A 13,021-nucleotide genomic window follows, 5' to 3' on the forward strand; every position below is an offset into this window, starting at 1 on the left:
GTCGTACTATATATTAATGTCCTTAAAAATGCCCTTTCTTTATCAGTCTGCAGCTGCTATCATTTTCTATAAATTCAATGCAATATGGTAACTTTGAGGCATTCTTTTTTTTTTTGCAGATATGTTTATTCAATTTTAAAATACGGTAACGAGATCAAATACCAGGAATTTTTGATCGTATTCACAATGACAGTGTTTTAAGGACTGGATTTTTTCCTAGATACACATAGTATAACTGGGTACTAATATTTATAGGTAAAGTTGATCCAGGGAATATCCGATTGCCTTTCGGGGGATATCTATATATATTTCTTTTTTCCCTTCTATTGGTTGAACTAGATGGATTTTTTTAGCCAGACTAACTGTGTAAAAACGTGATAAGTACCCCACGCCCTCCCCACAGGCTTCTGGGACACATCACAAGACCCAGAAGACTATGAGACCATTCACAAAGCACAGTGCGACTTGCGCATGCAGAGTAGGAAACAGGCTGGGAAGCCTCAAGGCATCATTTCCTGTTTTCCCTTACTAGAGATGTTGGAGCCTGCGCCTGAAGCCGATTGAAAAATCGACTCGGGTGAGGAAATCGCGGGATCCTGGGCCAGGTAAGTGCCCTTATATTAAATGTCAGCAGCAACAGCATTTGTAGCTAGTGACTTAATATTTTTCTGAAGGTAACTGGAGCTCCTCTTTAACTTGTTATCATGAAGCCAAAATTATAGCCCAGCGGGCTCCGTGAGGTTGGACACACTGTTACGCATTAAGTTCTTGTTGGAGAGGATATTGCAAACAGGGTTTTTATTTTGTAGTATTAAAAAAATAAGAAAAACAACTTGTGCGCTTTTCTGTGTTTGAGAAGACGGGAAAAATAAAAATCAACAGATGTGTCTAAATAGTGAACGTAACTAGTATTCAGTGGATAGAGCTGCCATTCCTTGTAGTGTCAGCACATACATAATCAATGATAGTAAAAAAAATATGAAGTGGCGCTAAATCTATTGTATCGCAAGAATTAGGGTGCACAAATGTACATAAAAAGTTCATATACGTTATATACAATGAAATGAAACAAATATTAAATGACACTCAAATGTGACCACAATATTCAAAAAACGTGGATAACCAAACAAAGGTAGCACCCTACAGGTAGGGGCTAGGTAAAACTATAGTGGGCCTTGTCTGCCTAACAGCAGGGCTGTGATTTATCTAGTTAAGGTGTCAGGGCTTCCAGATGTGCCTGCTGAGGGGAGAAGTATCCCCACTGGCTCCTGTTAGAGACTTCTCATAGGGCAGTGTGGGAAGCCCAATCAGGGGACACATCCCAGCTTGTAACTACCCCAGAAGACAGATTATGCTGCAAGGGATTCTGGGAGTGGGTATAAGTTTTGGGGGAAGTACGTGGCACGGTGTCTATGGCGGGAGCAGAGTCCCAGGAAGGAGAGTGCGGCTGTCTCTCCTGTCTGAGGAAGGTGGATATCTCGGGGTGTCGCCTGAGGATCCAGAGAGTGCTGAGTTGAGCTGAGGGGATCCGGTGTGCCGAGAGCCTGCGGAGAGAGAGAGGGGTCCAATCCCAGGAAAGCCTACACAGGTCGTATGTACTGCGGATTGCCCTTGGGGGTCTGCCTAGAGTCAGAGGGGACCACTCCAGAAGAGGTTCTAGGATCCAGTGTCAGCTAGCTGTAAAGGGGGTACCTAGGTCGAGGACCCTGAAGTTGTAAAGGGGGTACAAAGTCAGTGGACCCTGAAGAGTTCAAGGAGTAAAGGGGGCACCTGCAGTCTGGGCCCTGAATTGTATTGCGTGTGCCAGTTACAGTGATAGTTATTCAGAGTTCTACAAAATACTACCTAAAACTGTGCCAGGCGGGGGAAAGTATTCAGAGACTTACACAGTGTCAGGAGTTCTACAGTTCTCAGTCTTGGATCTACTGGACTATAGGTCGGGGGTTCAACACTTCTTCTGTTATACAAAGTGTTCTCAGAGTCAGTGAGCGTTGGCTGGCGTCAAGGAAGCGCCAACAGGCATTTTCAGGATCGAAGTCCCAATTGTAATTAGTTCAAGTCGAAAGGAGTATCCCACTCATTCCCTAATTCATAATAAAAAACACAAACAAAGATGCTGGAATTGTCGCTGCTTCAGTTGTAGGGACTCAGCTCACGTGGGCTGGAGAGGATTCCGGTACTAATGGCAGACCCATATCAAGCCATAGGCCTAGAAACCTTGCTACACAAATAAAAAAAAAAATATATTACTAAATACTGTTAAAAAATGAACACAATAATGTGGAATAACGAAAGTCCAGTGCAGAAAGCGTGAATGTCACGCTAAACACAGTTCCTACTGAAAATGCAAGCTAGATGCTCCAGAATGCAGGCTTATGCAGTTCAATCCAAAAAGATAGACCCACTTCACCAACATGTGCAATGGCCGCTCACCTCAATTATTAAAGTAACAGGCATTGGATCAAACATAAGTCTCCATAGGGTATCTGTAAAGCCCCGTACACACGTACCGATCGTTGGCCGTAAATATTCGGCTGCCGAACGATCGGCCGATTGTAGGCTTGTTAGTATGATGCTTCCGACAGCCGACAGCGCATTTTTGGCCGAACAGAATCTGTCGTGCAGACTTTAAAATTTTTGTTGCCCGACACTAGAACGGCCGATTGTTCGCCAGTCAGTACAGATTTTGGCCGACAGACAGCAGATTAGCAAGACTGGGCATGCTCAGAAAAGAAAAAAGACAAGGAAAGTTAACCATCACATGACATCACTTCTGCAGTCGGCTGTTGTTGGCCGACAAAATTCATGTGCAGTCTTTTGCAGTTTTCAACAGACACGACAGCCCTGGACAAAAGACGGCCGATCAGTACGTGTGTACGGGGCTTTACTCTATCTGGATGATGATCGGACAGCTGGCTCCTCTCGATGCGTTGCGTCACTGACACGTGACAATATTCATTGTATATAATGGATATGAATTTTGTTTTTCAGTGTGACATTCACTCTTTCTGCACTGGACTTTTGTTATTCCACATTATCGTGGTCACTTTTGAATAGTATTTAGTAATATTTTTTTATTTGTTTGGTTATTCACGTTTTTTGAATATTGTGGTCACTTTTGAGTGTCATTTAATGTTTGTTTTATTTCATTGTATATAACGTATATGAATTTTTTATGTACATTTGTGCACTCTAATTCTTGCTACACAATAGATTTAGCGCCACTCCATAGATTTTTATTTTGTAGTATTAGCTTCAAAGGATAATTTCCTTTTTTTAAATATATTTTCAAGCCAAACAAATTAACCTCTTGACGACCGCCCACCACAGATTTACTGCGGCAGACGGCCGCTCCTAGGCAAACCGACGTAGTACTACTTCGCTCGCTCAAGAGACTCTAGGGGGCGAGCACGCGCCATGCTCCAGCCCCACTCATCAGCCGGGGAGCCGGTGCGTGTGACAGGCGGCTCCGATGGCCTCCAGCCACTTGCGATCTCCCCCCACTGAAATGATCACACTTCTATATAGGATCACATGTCTCTGTGATGATCTCACAAGCCCAACCCCCCCACAGTTAGAATCACTCCCCTAGGCTTACATTTAACCCCTTGATCACTAATAGTATTAACCCCTTCCCTGCCAATGGCATTATTACAGTAACAGTGCATATTTTTAGCACTGATTACTTTAGTAATGTCACTGGTACCCCCAAAAGTGTCAAAAAGTAAAAAATGTCAGTTAGTGGTCCGATCTGTCTGCCGCAATGTCGCAGTCCCACAAAAAAAAAAAAAAATCGCAGGTCGTCGCCATTACTAGTAGAAAAAAAACAATAAAATTTACATAAATCTCTCCCGTGGTTAGGAGACGCAATAACTTTTGCGCAAACCAATCAAAATACGCTTAGTGCGTTTTTTTTTTTACCAAAAATATGTAGCAGAAAACAAATTGGCCTAAAATGTTGAAAAAATAGAATTTTTGTAAGAACTTACCATAAAATTCTATTCTCTGAGTCTTCTGACAGCCACCGCCCATTCAGGTTAGCCTTCACTAATGGGTAATGGCGCCCTCTTCAGGAGAAAGCTAGGCATTTTAACAGGTTAATAAACTTTTATACCTAGGCACACCTCTAGGGGGGCATCCCTCAGCCATTATCCTGAACCAGATCTCACTGTTCCTCAGTTTGTAGCAAGCAGTATCGGAAGGCAAGAATCCCCAGACACAAATGATGCAGAGGGGAGAAAATAATTTTACGGTAAGTTCTTACAAAAATTCTATTTTCTCTTACGTCCTCTGACAGTCGCCGACCATCCATATTAGCTTTCACTAGTGGGATGTCCCAAAGCAGTGCAGGTGTGAGGGGTGGGAAGATGCAACCAAAACAGAAGGTAACGCAAACAACCGGGCTAGAAACAACCTGAGCCCACAGGGCAACAAGCCCAAAACAGGAACAAACCCAGAACAACAAAAAAACACCCCAATGAAGAGACAGTAAAAAATAACTGTCTCCTCAAACAACCGCCGCACTCAAAACTTTGCGGCCAAAGGAAGCATCCGAGGATGCCAAGACATCAATTCTGTAGAACTTTGTGAAAGTGTGCACAGACGACCAGGTCGCCGCCTTGCACACCTGAGACACAGAAGCCTGATGGCAAAAAGCCCAAGAGGTGCTGACGGCTCTAGTAGAATGGGCCTTTACAGGGAAAGGAGGAACCTGACCCTTGACGGAATAGGCCTGAACAATCGTCTGTCTGATCCACTTAGAAATGGTTGCTGCGGATGCGGCCGAGCTCTTCCGAGGGAAGAAAAAACAGGGAATCAGACTTCTGAACAGATTCCGTGGCAGACAGGTAAACCCTGACCGCCCTGGACCACATCCATGGAATGCAAAGCCACCTCCTTTAAGATGCTTGGGCTTTGCACATAGCGAAGGCAACACGATATCCTCGTTGAGGTGGAACGAAGAGACCACCATGGGAATAAAAGACTGATTGGGTCGCAGAACCACGTTAGCCCTATGAAGCACCAGATAAGGAGAACGGCAAGACAAAGCCGCCAATTCAGACACTGCGAGCAGCGTGATAGCCACCAGAAAAGCAACTTTCTTGGACAACACAGGCAGAGGAATATCTATGTGTTCTCAAAGGGAGGTCGTTGTAACACAGACAACACCAAATTCAGGTCCCAGGGAGGCAAGGGAGCCTTCCTCGGGGGAGCCAGATGCCGCACCCCTTGAATAAAAGTGCGAATCAAAGAATCAGACGACAAGGAACGTTGGAAAAAGACCGCCAAGACCAACAACTGACCCTTTATCGTGGTTAGCGCCAAACGCTGATCCACCCCTTCCTGCAGGAAGGCCAAAAACTTTGTCACCGAGAAGGAGTGAGGATGGAAACCATGCGACTCACACCAGGAAATATATATGAACCCATCCGTCCCGAATACCGGACAACCAGGGTTCACGAAAGCAACGCAGACGTCCCCCCACCCCTAAGACTGGTGAGGGCGTCCCTTCAGGAAGAGGTGGACTGGGCCGCTGAACCGGACTGACCGGACTTTGGCTTACCTAACCACGGCTTCTTGCCCCCGGAGGGCTTGAATGATTTGCCCTTGTCCTGCGCCCCAAAGGCGCCAAAGGACCCACGTTGAGCTTTGAAGGAAGGCCCCCGCCTAGCGTGGGAGGGCTTACTCTTAGTGACCTGGGGCAACAGAGTACTCTTACCCCCCGTAAGCCCTTTAATCAACTCATCCAGAGTGTCCCCAAAAAGATGACTCCCCACATAAGGAACATCAGACACCGTCTTTTTGGAAGCATGGTCAGCCGACCAGCTTTTCAGCCAAATAATGCGGCGGATCACGCCCCCGACCACAGACAACCGAGCGACTAACAGAGTCTCGTCCAAGGCCGCGTCACACAGGTACATCCTAGTCTGGGTAATCTGATCCACCATGTCAAGGGCATTAGGAGAGGCCGACTCCGCCACAAGGGTGCTCCGAAGCACCCTGGACCATGCCGTGAGAGCCTTAGAGGCCATCACCGAGGTAAACACAGGTTTTAGCAGGGAGCCCACCACCAAGTAAATGTGGCGGGAAAGCGCCTCCACGCGCCTATCAGACGGATCCTTGAACACCGGAGAGTCCTCCACCGGCAGCAAGGTGGATTTATTCAGCCTAGAAACAGTGTGGCCCACCTTAGGGGACACCGTCCAACATTTGTCCACTGCCTCAAAAAAAGGGATAGCGTTGAGAAAAACGCTTAGGCACCACCAGCATATGTTTAATGCGACGCCACTGGTCATTCACAATTTCGTGAAACTCTTCAGGGCAGGGAAAAACCTGACCTTACTTCTGAGCCCTGCGGAACCCGAAGACAGCCCGCTTACTTGACTGAGATGGCTCATCGTCAAGATTGAGAGTTTCCTTAATGGCGCTAATGAGGGCATCCATCGCAGCGCGTTCCCGCGGCACCGAGGAGGAAGATTCCTCCTCCTCCCCTCAGAAGCGGAGGACTGGGACCCCTCAGGAGGGACATCGTCCGTGGCAACCAATTCAGGCTCAGAGTCAGAGGACTGAGAGGGCATAGGCCGTTTATTTAGAAGAGCTTTCCGACATCAGCAGATCAACTTTGGACGCCAAAGTCGCAAGAGCAGCAGATAATGAGGCATGGAAGAGGATTCAGGGGTACCCAAAGCCCCCACCAGGTCTGCAGGGAATTTGTTATCCTGGGAGTCAATTTTTGCCATATAAATTAAAGGGGACGCTGGCCCTTTAAATCGGCTGTTCCCGGGACCCCCCCCCCCCCAGCAGCCTGCACCAATGGAAAGAGCCCCTTCAGACAATACAATAGCCCCAAGAAAAAACTGTTTTTTCAGGAAAATGGCCTAGGCCCCTAGAGACCTAGCCCCTGAGCCACAATAAAGTGGTGCCTAATGGCGACTGCGCTAAAGGGCGCAAAATTAAGCATATACATGTGGTCTGGCCACCACAGGGGACCTCAGGGAGACCCCCTCACCGCTATGGAGCCCACCCACACCCCCAAGGTAGCACAAGTACCCCGCACAGCGCCCTCAGCAGGGCCAGGGAGGAAGGGAAAATACACCAAGCCAGCCAGAAGGGGGATCCCACAGAGACCACCAGCCCTGCCATCCCCTAAAAGTGGGCCCACAAACCCCCCTAAACATCCCCAGGGACAAGGGGGTATCAGTATTCACCAGTTCAGGAAAGCGGGCACTGCTCTGATACGGGAGACCTCCCACCCTAAGTGGGGGTGCCGTCAGTCAAGGAGGGATGCTAGCAACACGCGGGCGTTCCAGAGTTGAGACACCCTCGGCGAAGACGCAGCTCCGCAGGCTCATCCCCATTCCAAGGGGCACTGTCGTTGCTAGGCCTGGGCGCATCAGTAACCTGCGACGCTTGTTGGCAGGCTGGGACTCCATAAGGATCTAGATTACCCAGTGCAAGGCCCAGTTCTGCAGTCACTTGTAATCCACCAGGAAAAGGTCCCTGACTAACTAGTAATAAGTGAGAGAAATAAAAACCTATTTTCAGAAGAAAAATACATAATTAGAAAAAAAAAAAAACATAAAGAAAACCGAGACGCTAGGTCCCGGCCAGGAAGAGCTAGCCTACACCTGATGCTAGGCAGCATAAATCTGAGGAACAGTGAGATCTGGTTCAGGATAATGGCTGAGGGATGGCCCCCTAGAGGTGTGCCTAGGTATAAAAGGTTTTTATTAACCTGTTAATCTGCCTAGCTTGCTCCTGAAGAGGGTGCCGTTACTTGTGAAGGCTAATATGGATGGGTGGCGACTGTCAGAGGACGTAAGAGAAATTTAGATTTTTACTTTTTTTTTGGGGGGAATGTTATATAGCAGAATGTGAAAAAGTTTTTTTTTTCAAAATTGTCACTCTTTTTTTGTTTATAGCGCAAAAAATAAAAATCGCACAGGTGATCAAATACCACCAAAATAAAGCTCTTTTTTGTGGGAAAAAAAGGACATCAATTTGGGTACAGTGTCACATGACCACGCAATTGTCCGTTAAAATAACGCAGTGCCGAATAGCAAAATAGGGCCTTGGTCATTAACTACCTCAATACTGGGCACTTAAACCCCCTTCCTTCCCAGACCAATTTTCATCTTTTAGCGCTGTTGCATTTTGAATGACAATTGCGCAGTCATGCAACACTGTACCTAAACCAAATTTGTGTCATTTTTTCCCCACAAATAGAGCTTTCTTTTGGTGGTATTTGATCACTGACAGGTTTTTTCTTTTTTGGTGCACAAATAAAAAAAGACCGAAAAGTTTGAAAAAAAAAAAAAAGTTTTTTGTTTAGGTTATAAAATTTTGTGAATAGATAAGTTTTTTCCTGCACTGATGACGCCGCACTGACAGGCACTGATGAGTAGACACTGATTGGGTGGCACTGATGGGGTTGCACTGATATGCAGCACTGATAGGTAGCACTGATATGCAGCACTGATGGGCACTGATATGTGGCACTGATAGATAGCACTGATATGTAGCATTGGTGGGCACTGATAGGCAGCGCTGATGGGCACTGATAGGCAGCACTGATAGGTGGCACTGGTGGGCAATAATGGGCACTGGTGGATGGCAATAACGGGCACTGGTGGGCAGCACTGATATATGGCATTGGTGGGCAGCACTGATAGGAGGGCACCACTGGCAGGCTGTTTGCCATCCCTGGTGGTCATGGGTGGGCATCCCTGGTGGCTCTAGTGGCACCCCACCCCCCCCAGGGCTGCACTGGTAATCAATGTTCTGATTACCAGCACAGACCCCCCCTGTGATCAGTGAGTACTTAGAAATACTCACTGATCACCCCAGCTCCAGTATCGATCCTCTTCTTCTCCTCCCTGACAGGATCTGTCAGGAGGAGAAGAGATCGAAGCCGTTACAACGGCTGTATTTACATTGCATGACGGCTGTGATTGGACACAGCCGTCATGTGATCAGGAGGGCCAATCACAGGGCCCTCCTGCCAAAACTTGTTGCTCTGTGTCCGAGGGACACAGGCACATCAAGGCTGCGCATGCCCGCGGCGGCGCGATCTCGCTCCTTCTGAAGGACGTTCCGGAACGTCCATTCAGAAGGACAAGACTCCCACCCGGCCGTATATGTACAATGGCCGGGTGGGAGGTGGTTAAGCAGCAAAATCCTCCTGGGCTAAACTGGTTAAAAAAATAGAAAAATAAATGTTTTTACTTTATCAGGCAAGAATGGGGCAATATTCTTCTCCCAAAACTCCAGCAATTGGTCTCCTCAGTTCCCAGAGTGTTGTTTAAAGAGGGGATGCTACACTGTGGTAGACCTTGCCCTGTCCCAACTTTTTGGAGATGTGTTGCTGTCATGAATTTCAAAATTACCTTTTTTCTTAAAAATAGTACATTTTCTCAGTTTAAATATTGGATATATTTTCTATTATGACAATGAGTATGATATTTGGGGATCATTGCATTGTTTTCATGTAAACTTTGCACAGCGTCCCAACTTTGGAATTGGGGATTGTACCATGTCATTTTCAAGCAGTGATTCCTGTACCGATTCTGCCTCCTTCTCCTCTGTAGTTCACAGGGCATAGGGAATATGTATCACAGAATTCCAGGAAGTAAATGCGTTTCAAGATTATTCAGACTAATAGCAGTACACTAGAAATAATTGAAATATGTGAAAATGAATATAGAATTTTTAAAATGAGATCATAGAGAAAAACTTTAACTCCCTAAAAACCCCTCCTGACTTGCTGCATCTATAATCTCCCTCTATCTTCCCTCTCCATGCACAACCCCGGCTCTTGAAACAAAAAGGAATCATGCTGGCAATGAGGGGGCTGTACCCTACACAGCCGAGTGATTTGACCTTTTACTAGGGATTATAGATGAAGGAACCTTATATCTATATATATATATATATTGCTATCCCACACTCACTTGCTATCCAAAATCATGGAGATAGAAATCACTGACATAAAAAAGCTAGAATGCACAAGATACTGTTTCATGAATTTAGCACAGTGTATTCACTGCTTTAAGATTAAAAGTAAAATAGCGAATAGCATTTTTCTAAAAAAAAAAAGTGCCATTCATCTAAAAAATGCTTATAAAATGAGGCAATTTTGTTCCTTCGAAATGCATGGTATTTATCTCATGAAACCAATTGGTATTTTATTGCATGACGTCATATCCAGTGGGCTTTACCTCTTTGCTGATAGATACTTCTGGAGGTAGGAGATATGGCAGAGAGTCCGGAGGAAAAACCATGCGTCCTGGATCTTGTAGAACAAATGTCACTTTTTTTTATAACCACTTCTGGACCGGAAGGATTTGCCCTCCTAATGACCAGGCCATTTTTTTGTGATTCGGCACAGAGTTACTTTAATGGACAATTGCGTGGTCACGCGACACTCTACCCAAATGAAATTGATGTCCTGTTTTTCCTACAAATAAAGCTTTCTTTTGGTGGTATTCGATCACCTGTGCGATTTTTAATTTTTGCGCTATAAACAAAAAAAGAGCAACAATTCTGAAAAAAAAAAAAAACACCTGGATTTTTGTACTTACCATAAAATCCTTTTCTCTAAAGTTCATCGACAGACGCAGCTCCTTATCTTCTTTAGACCATTGGGTTATGCTCCTCCCATCAGGAATAGGACACTAGGCAGGAAAAAGCTTTACCACGCCTATGGGTGCTGTCCCTGCAGGCATAACCCCACACACTCTGCTACAGTATCTACTGTAGTTTCGTTGCAATTCACTCAGAAGTAGAGGGGCGGGTGCTGCGTCTGTCGATGAACTTCAGATAAAAGGATTTTACAGTAAGAACAACAATCCAGTTCTCTCTTTATCATTCAGCGACAGACGCAGCTCCATATCTTCTTTAAACCATTGGGATGTCCCAAAGCAGTATTTTCATGAGTGGTGGGAAGAAAACACAAAGAACGTAACTTCCCAAAGGCTAAACGAAGCCAAGCAGGTAATATGGAGCTCAACCAGGAACAACTGGAGCTAACCTAGAAAAAAACATACACCCTCAAAGAGAACAAAAAAGATTCTCTTTAAACAGCAGCCTGCAAAATCTTGCGACCAAAAGAGGCATCCGAAGATGCCATCAACTTTGTAGAAGTTTGTGAACGTATGTACAGATCGACCAAGTTGCCGCCTTGCAAACTTGCATCACTGACGCCGAAAAGCCCAGGAGGCACTCAGCACTCCGCTACACAGGGAACGGAGGAACCTGACCCTTCAGCGAATAAGCCTGAACAGCCGTCTGCCTGACCCATCAGCAGATGCAGCCAATCCCTTACGAGGTCCCTTGGTAAGGACAAATAGAGCATCTGATTTTCTGAAGGACTCAGTGGCCGCCAGGTAAACCCTGATCGCCCGAACCACATCCAAAGAATGCAAGGCAATTTCCTTGGGATGCTTATGGGCCATACACCCTATAAGATTTTCTGAAGACTTTTTCCTTTAGACTTACCAAAACCATATAATATGAGCTCAAACCTAAACACTTTCAATTTGTATGCAATCTGGCAGGCCCTTGCACTACATAGAAAAGGTAAATCTGAAGGAAATCTAACCACAAAAGTTGGATAGTGTGTAATCCAGCTTTAGGCTTGGGATAGAGTGAAGGCAGCACAATGTCTTCATTCAATGAAAAACAGAAACCACCTTAGGGAGAAAAGACTGATTTGGTCTGAGTACCACTTTATCTCTGTGGACCACCAAATAAGGTGAGCAGCGTGACAACGCTGCCAATTCAGATACTCTGAGACGATGAAAGCAGAGGAATCACCCCAAAAGGAGGTTTTTGAAGAACAGATAATACCAGATTCAGATCCCACAGAGGTAGCAGGGACGGTCTTGGAGGAGCCATATGGCGCACTCCCTGAAAGAAAGTAAGAATCAAGGCATGCGTATCTAACGGGCATTGAAATTGTATAGCCAAAGCCAACACTTGGCCTTTGATAGTGCCCAAAAGCCAACCACTGTTCAACCCCTTTTTGCAGAAAGGCCAAAACCCTAGCTGCTCAAAACATGCAAGGGTGCACGTTCAGCGATTCACACCATGAAATGTACGATTTCGTACAATAATATATCTTCCTGGAAGTCTACTTCCTAGCCTTCAATAGCGTAGGAATCACAGAGTCAGAAAGACCTGTATCCCTTAACACCTGACTTTTAAGAGCAATGTCGTCAAAGCCAGTGACTGTAAAGCAGGATGGAAGATCGGACCTTGAGACAACAGATCTTCCCTAAGAGGAAGTCTCCAAGGAGCATCGGCGACCAACCTTACTAGGTCTGCATACTAAGACCAGCGAGGCCAGTCTGGGGCCACCAGAATGACCGGAATCCCTTCCACCTCTATCCAGCGTAGAAGACTCGGCAGAAGTTTCAGCGGAGGAAAGGCATAAATCAGGCGATACTGACCCCAAGGAGCCACCAGCTAGTCTGTGGCGTCGGCCAGAGGATCTCGAGACCTGGCTATGAACCTCTGCACCTTCTTGTTGAGACGAGAAGCAAACGGATTGACCTCGGGTGCACCCCCACTGAACACACACAGAAGATGAATTACCTCCGTGTGTAGGGACCACTCCCCTTGATCCAACACTTGATGACTCCTGCTTGCCAGTATTCCACACCTGGGATGTGCACAGCAGAGAGAGCGGTGACTGAGACAAACTTTTCTGCCCAGGCCAGAATCTCGGCCACATCCCTGGCCGCCAAGACACTCCTGGTGCCCCCCTGGTGATGTAAACCACAGCCGTGACATTGTCCGATTAAATCCGAACCAGACAATCTTGCAGATGATTCCATTGGCTCAGACAAAGCTTTATTGCTCTGAGCTCCAAAACATTTAATCAGCAGTTTGAACTCTTCTACTGTCCAGGTTCCCTGGGCACAGAGCTTCCCCAGTAGCCCACCCAAGCCCAACAGGCTGGTGTCCTTGGTTACCACCGTCCAAAACAACAGGAGGAAGGACTTGCCCTGGAATAGAGCTG

Source organism: Pelophylax lessonae (assembly GCF_965119305.1).
Source record: "Pelophylax lessonae genome assembly, chromosome: 1".
Taxonomy (NCBI): Eukaryota; Metazoa; Chordata; class Amphibia; order Anura; family Ranidae; genus Pelophylax; species Pelophylax lessonae.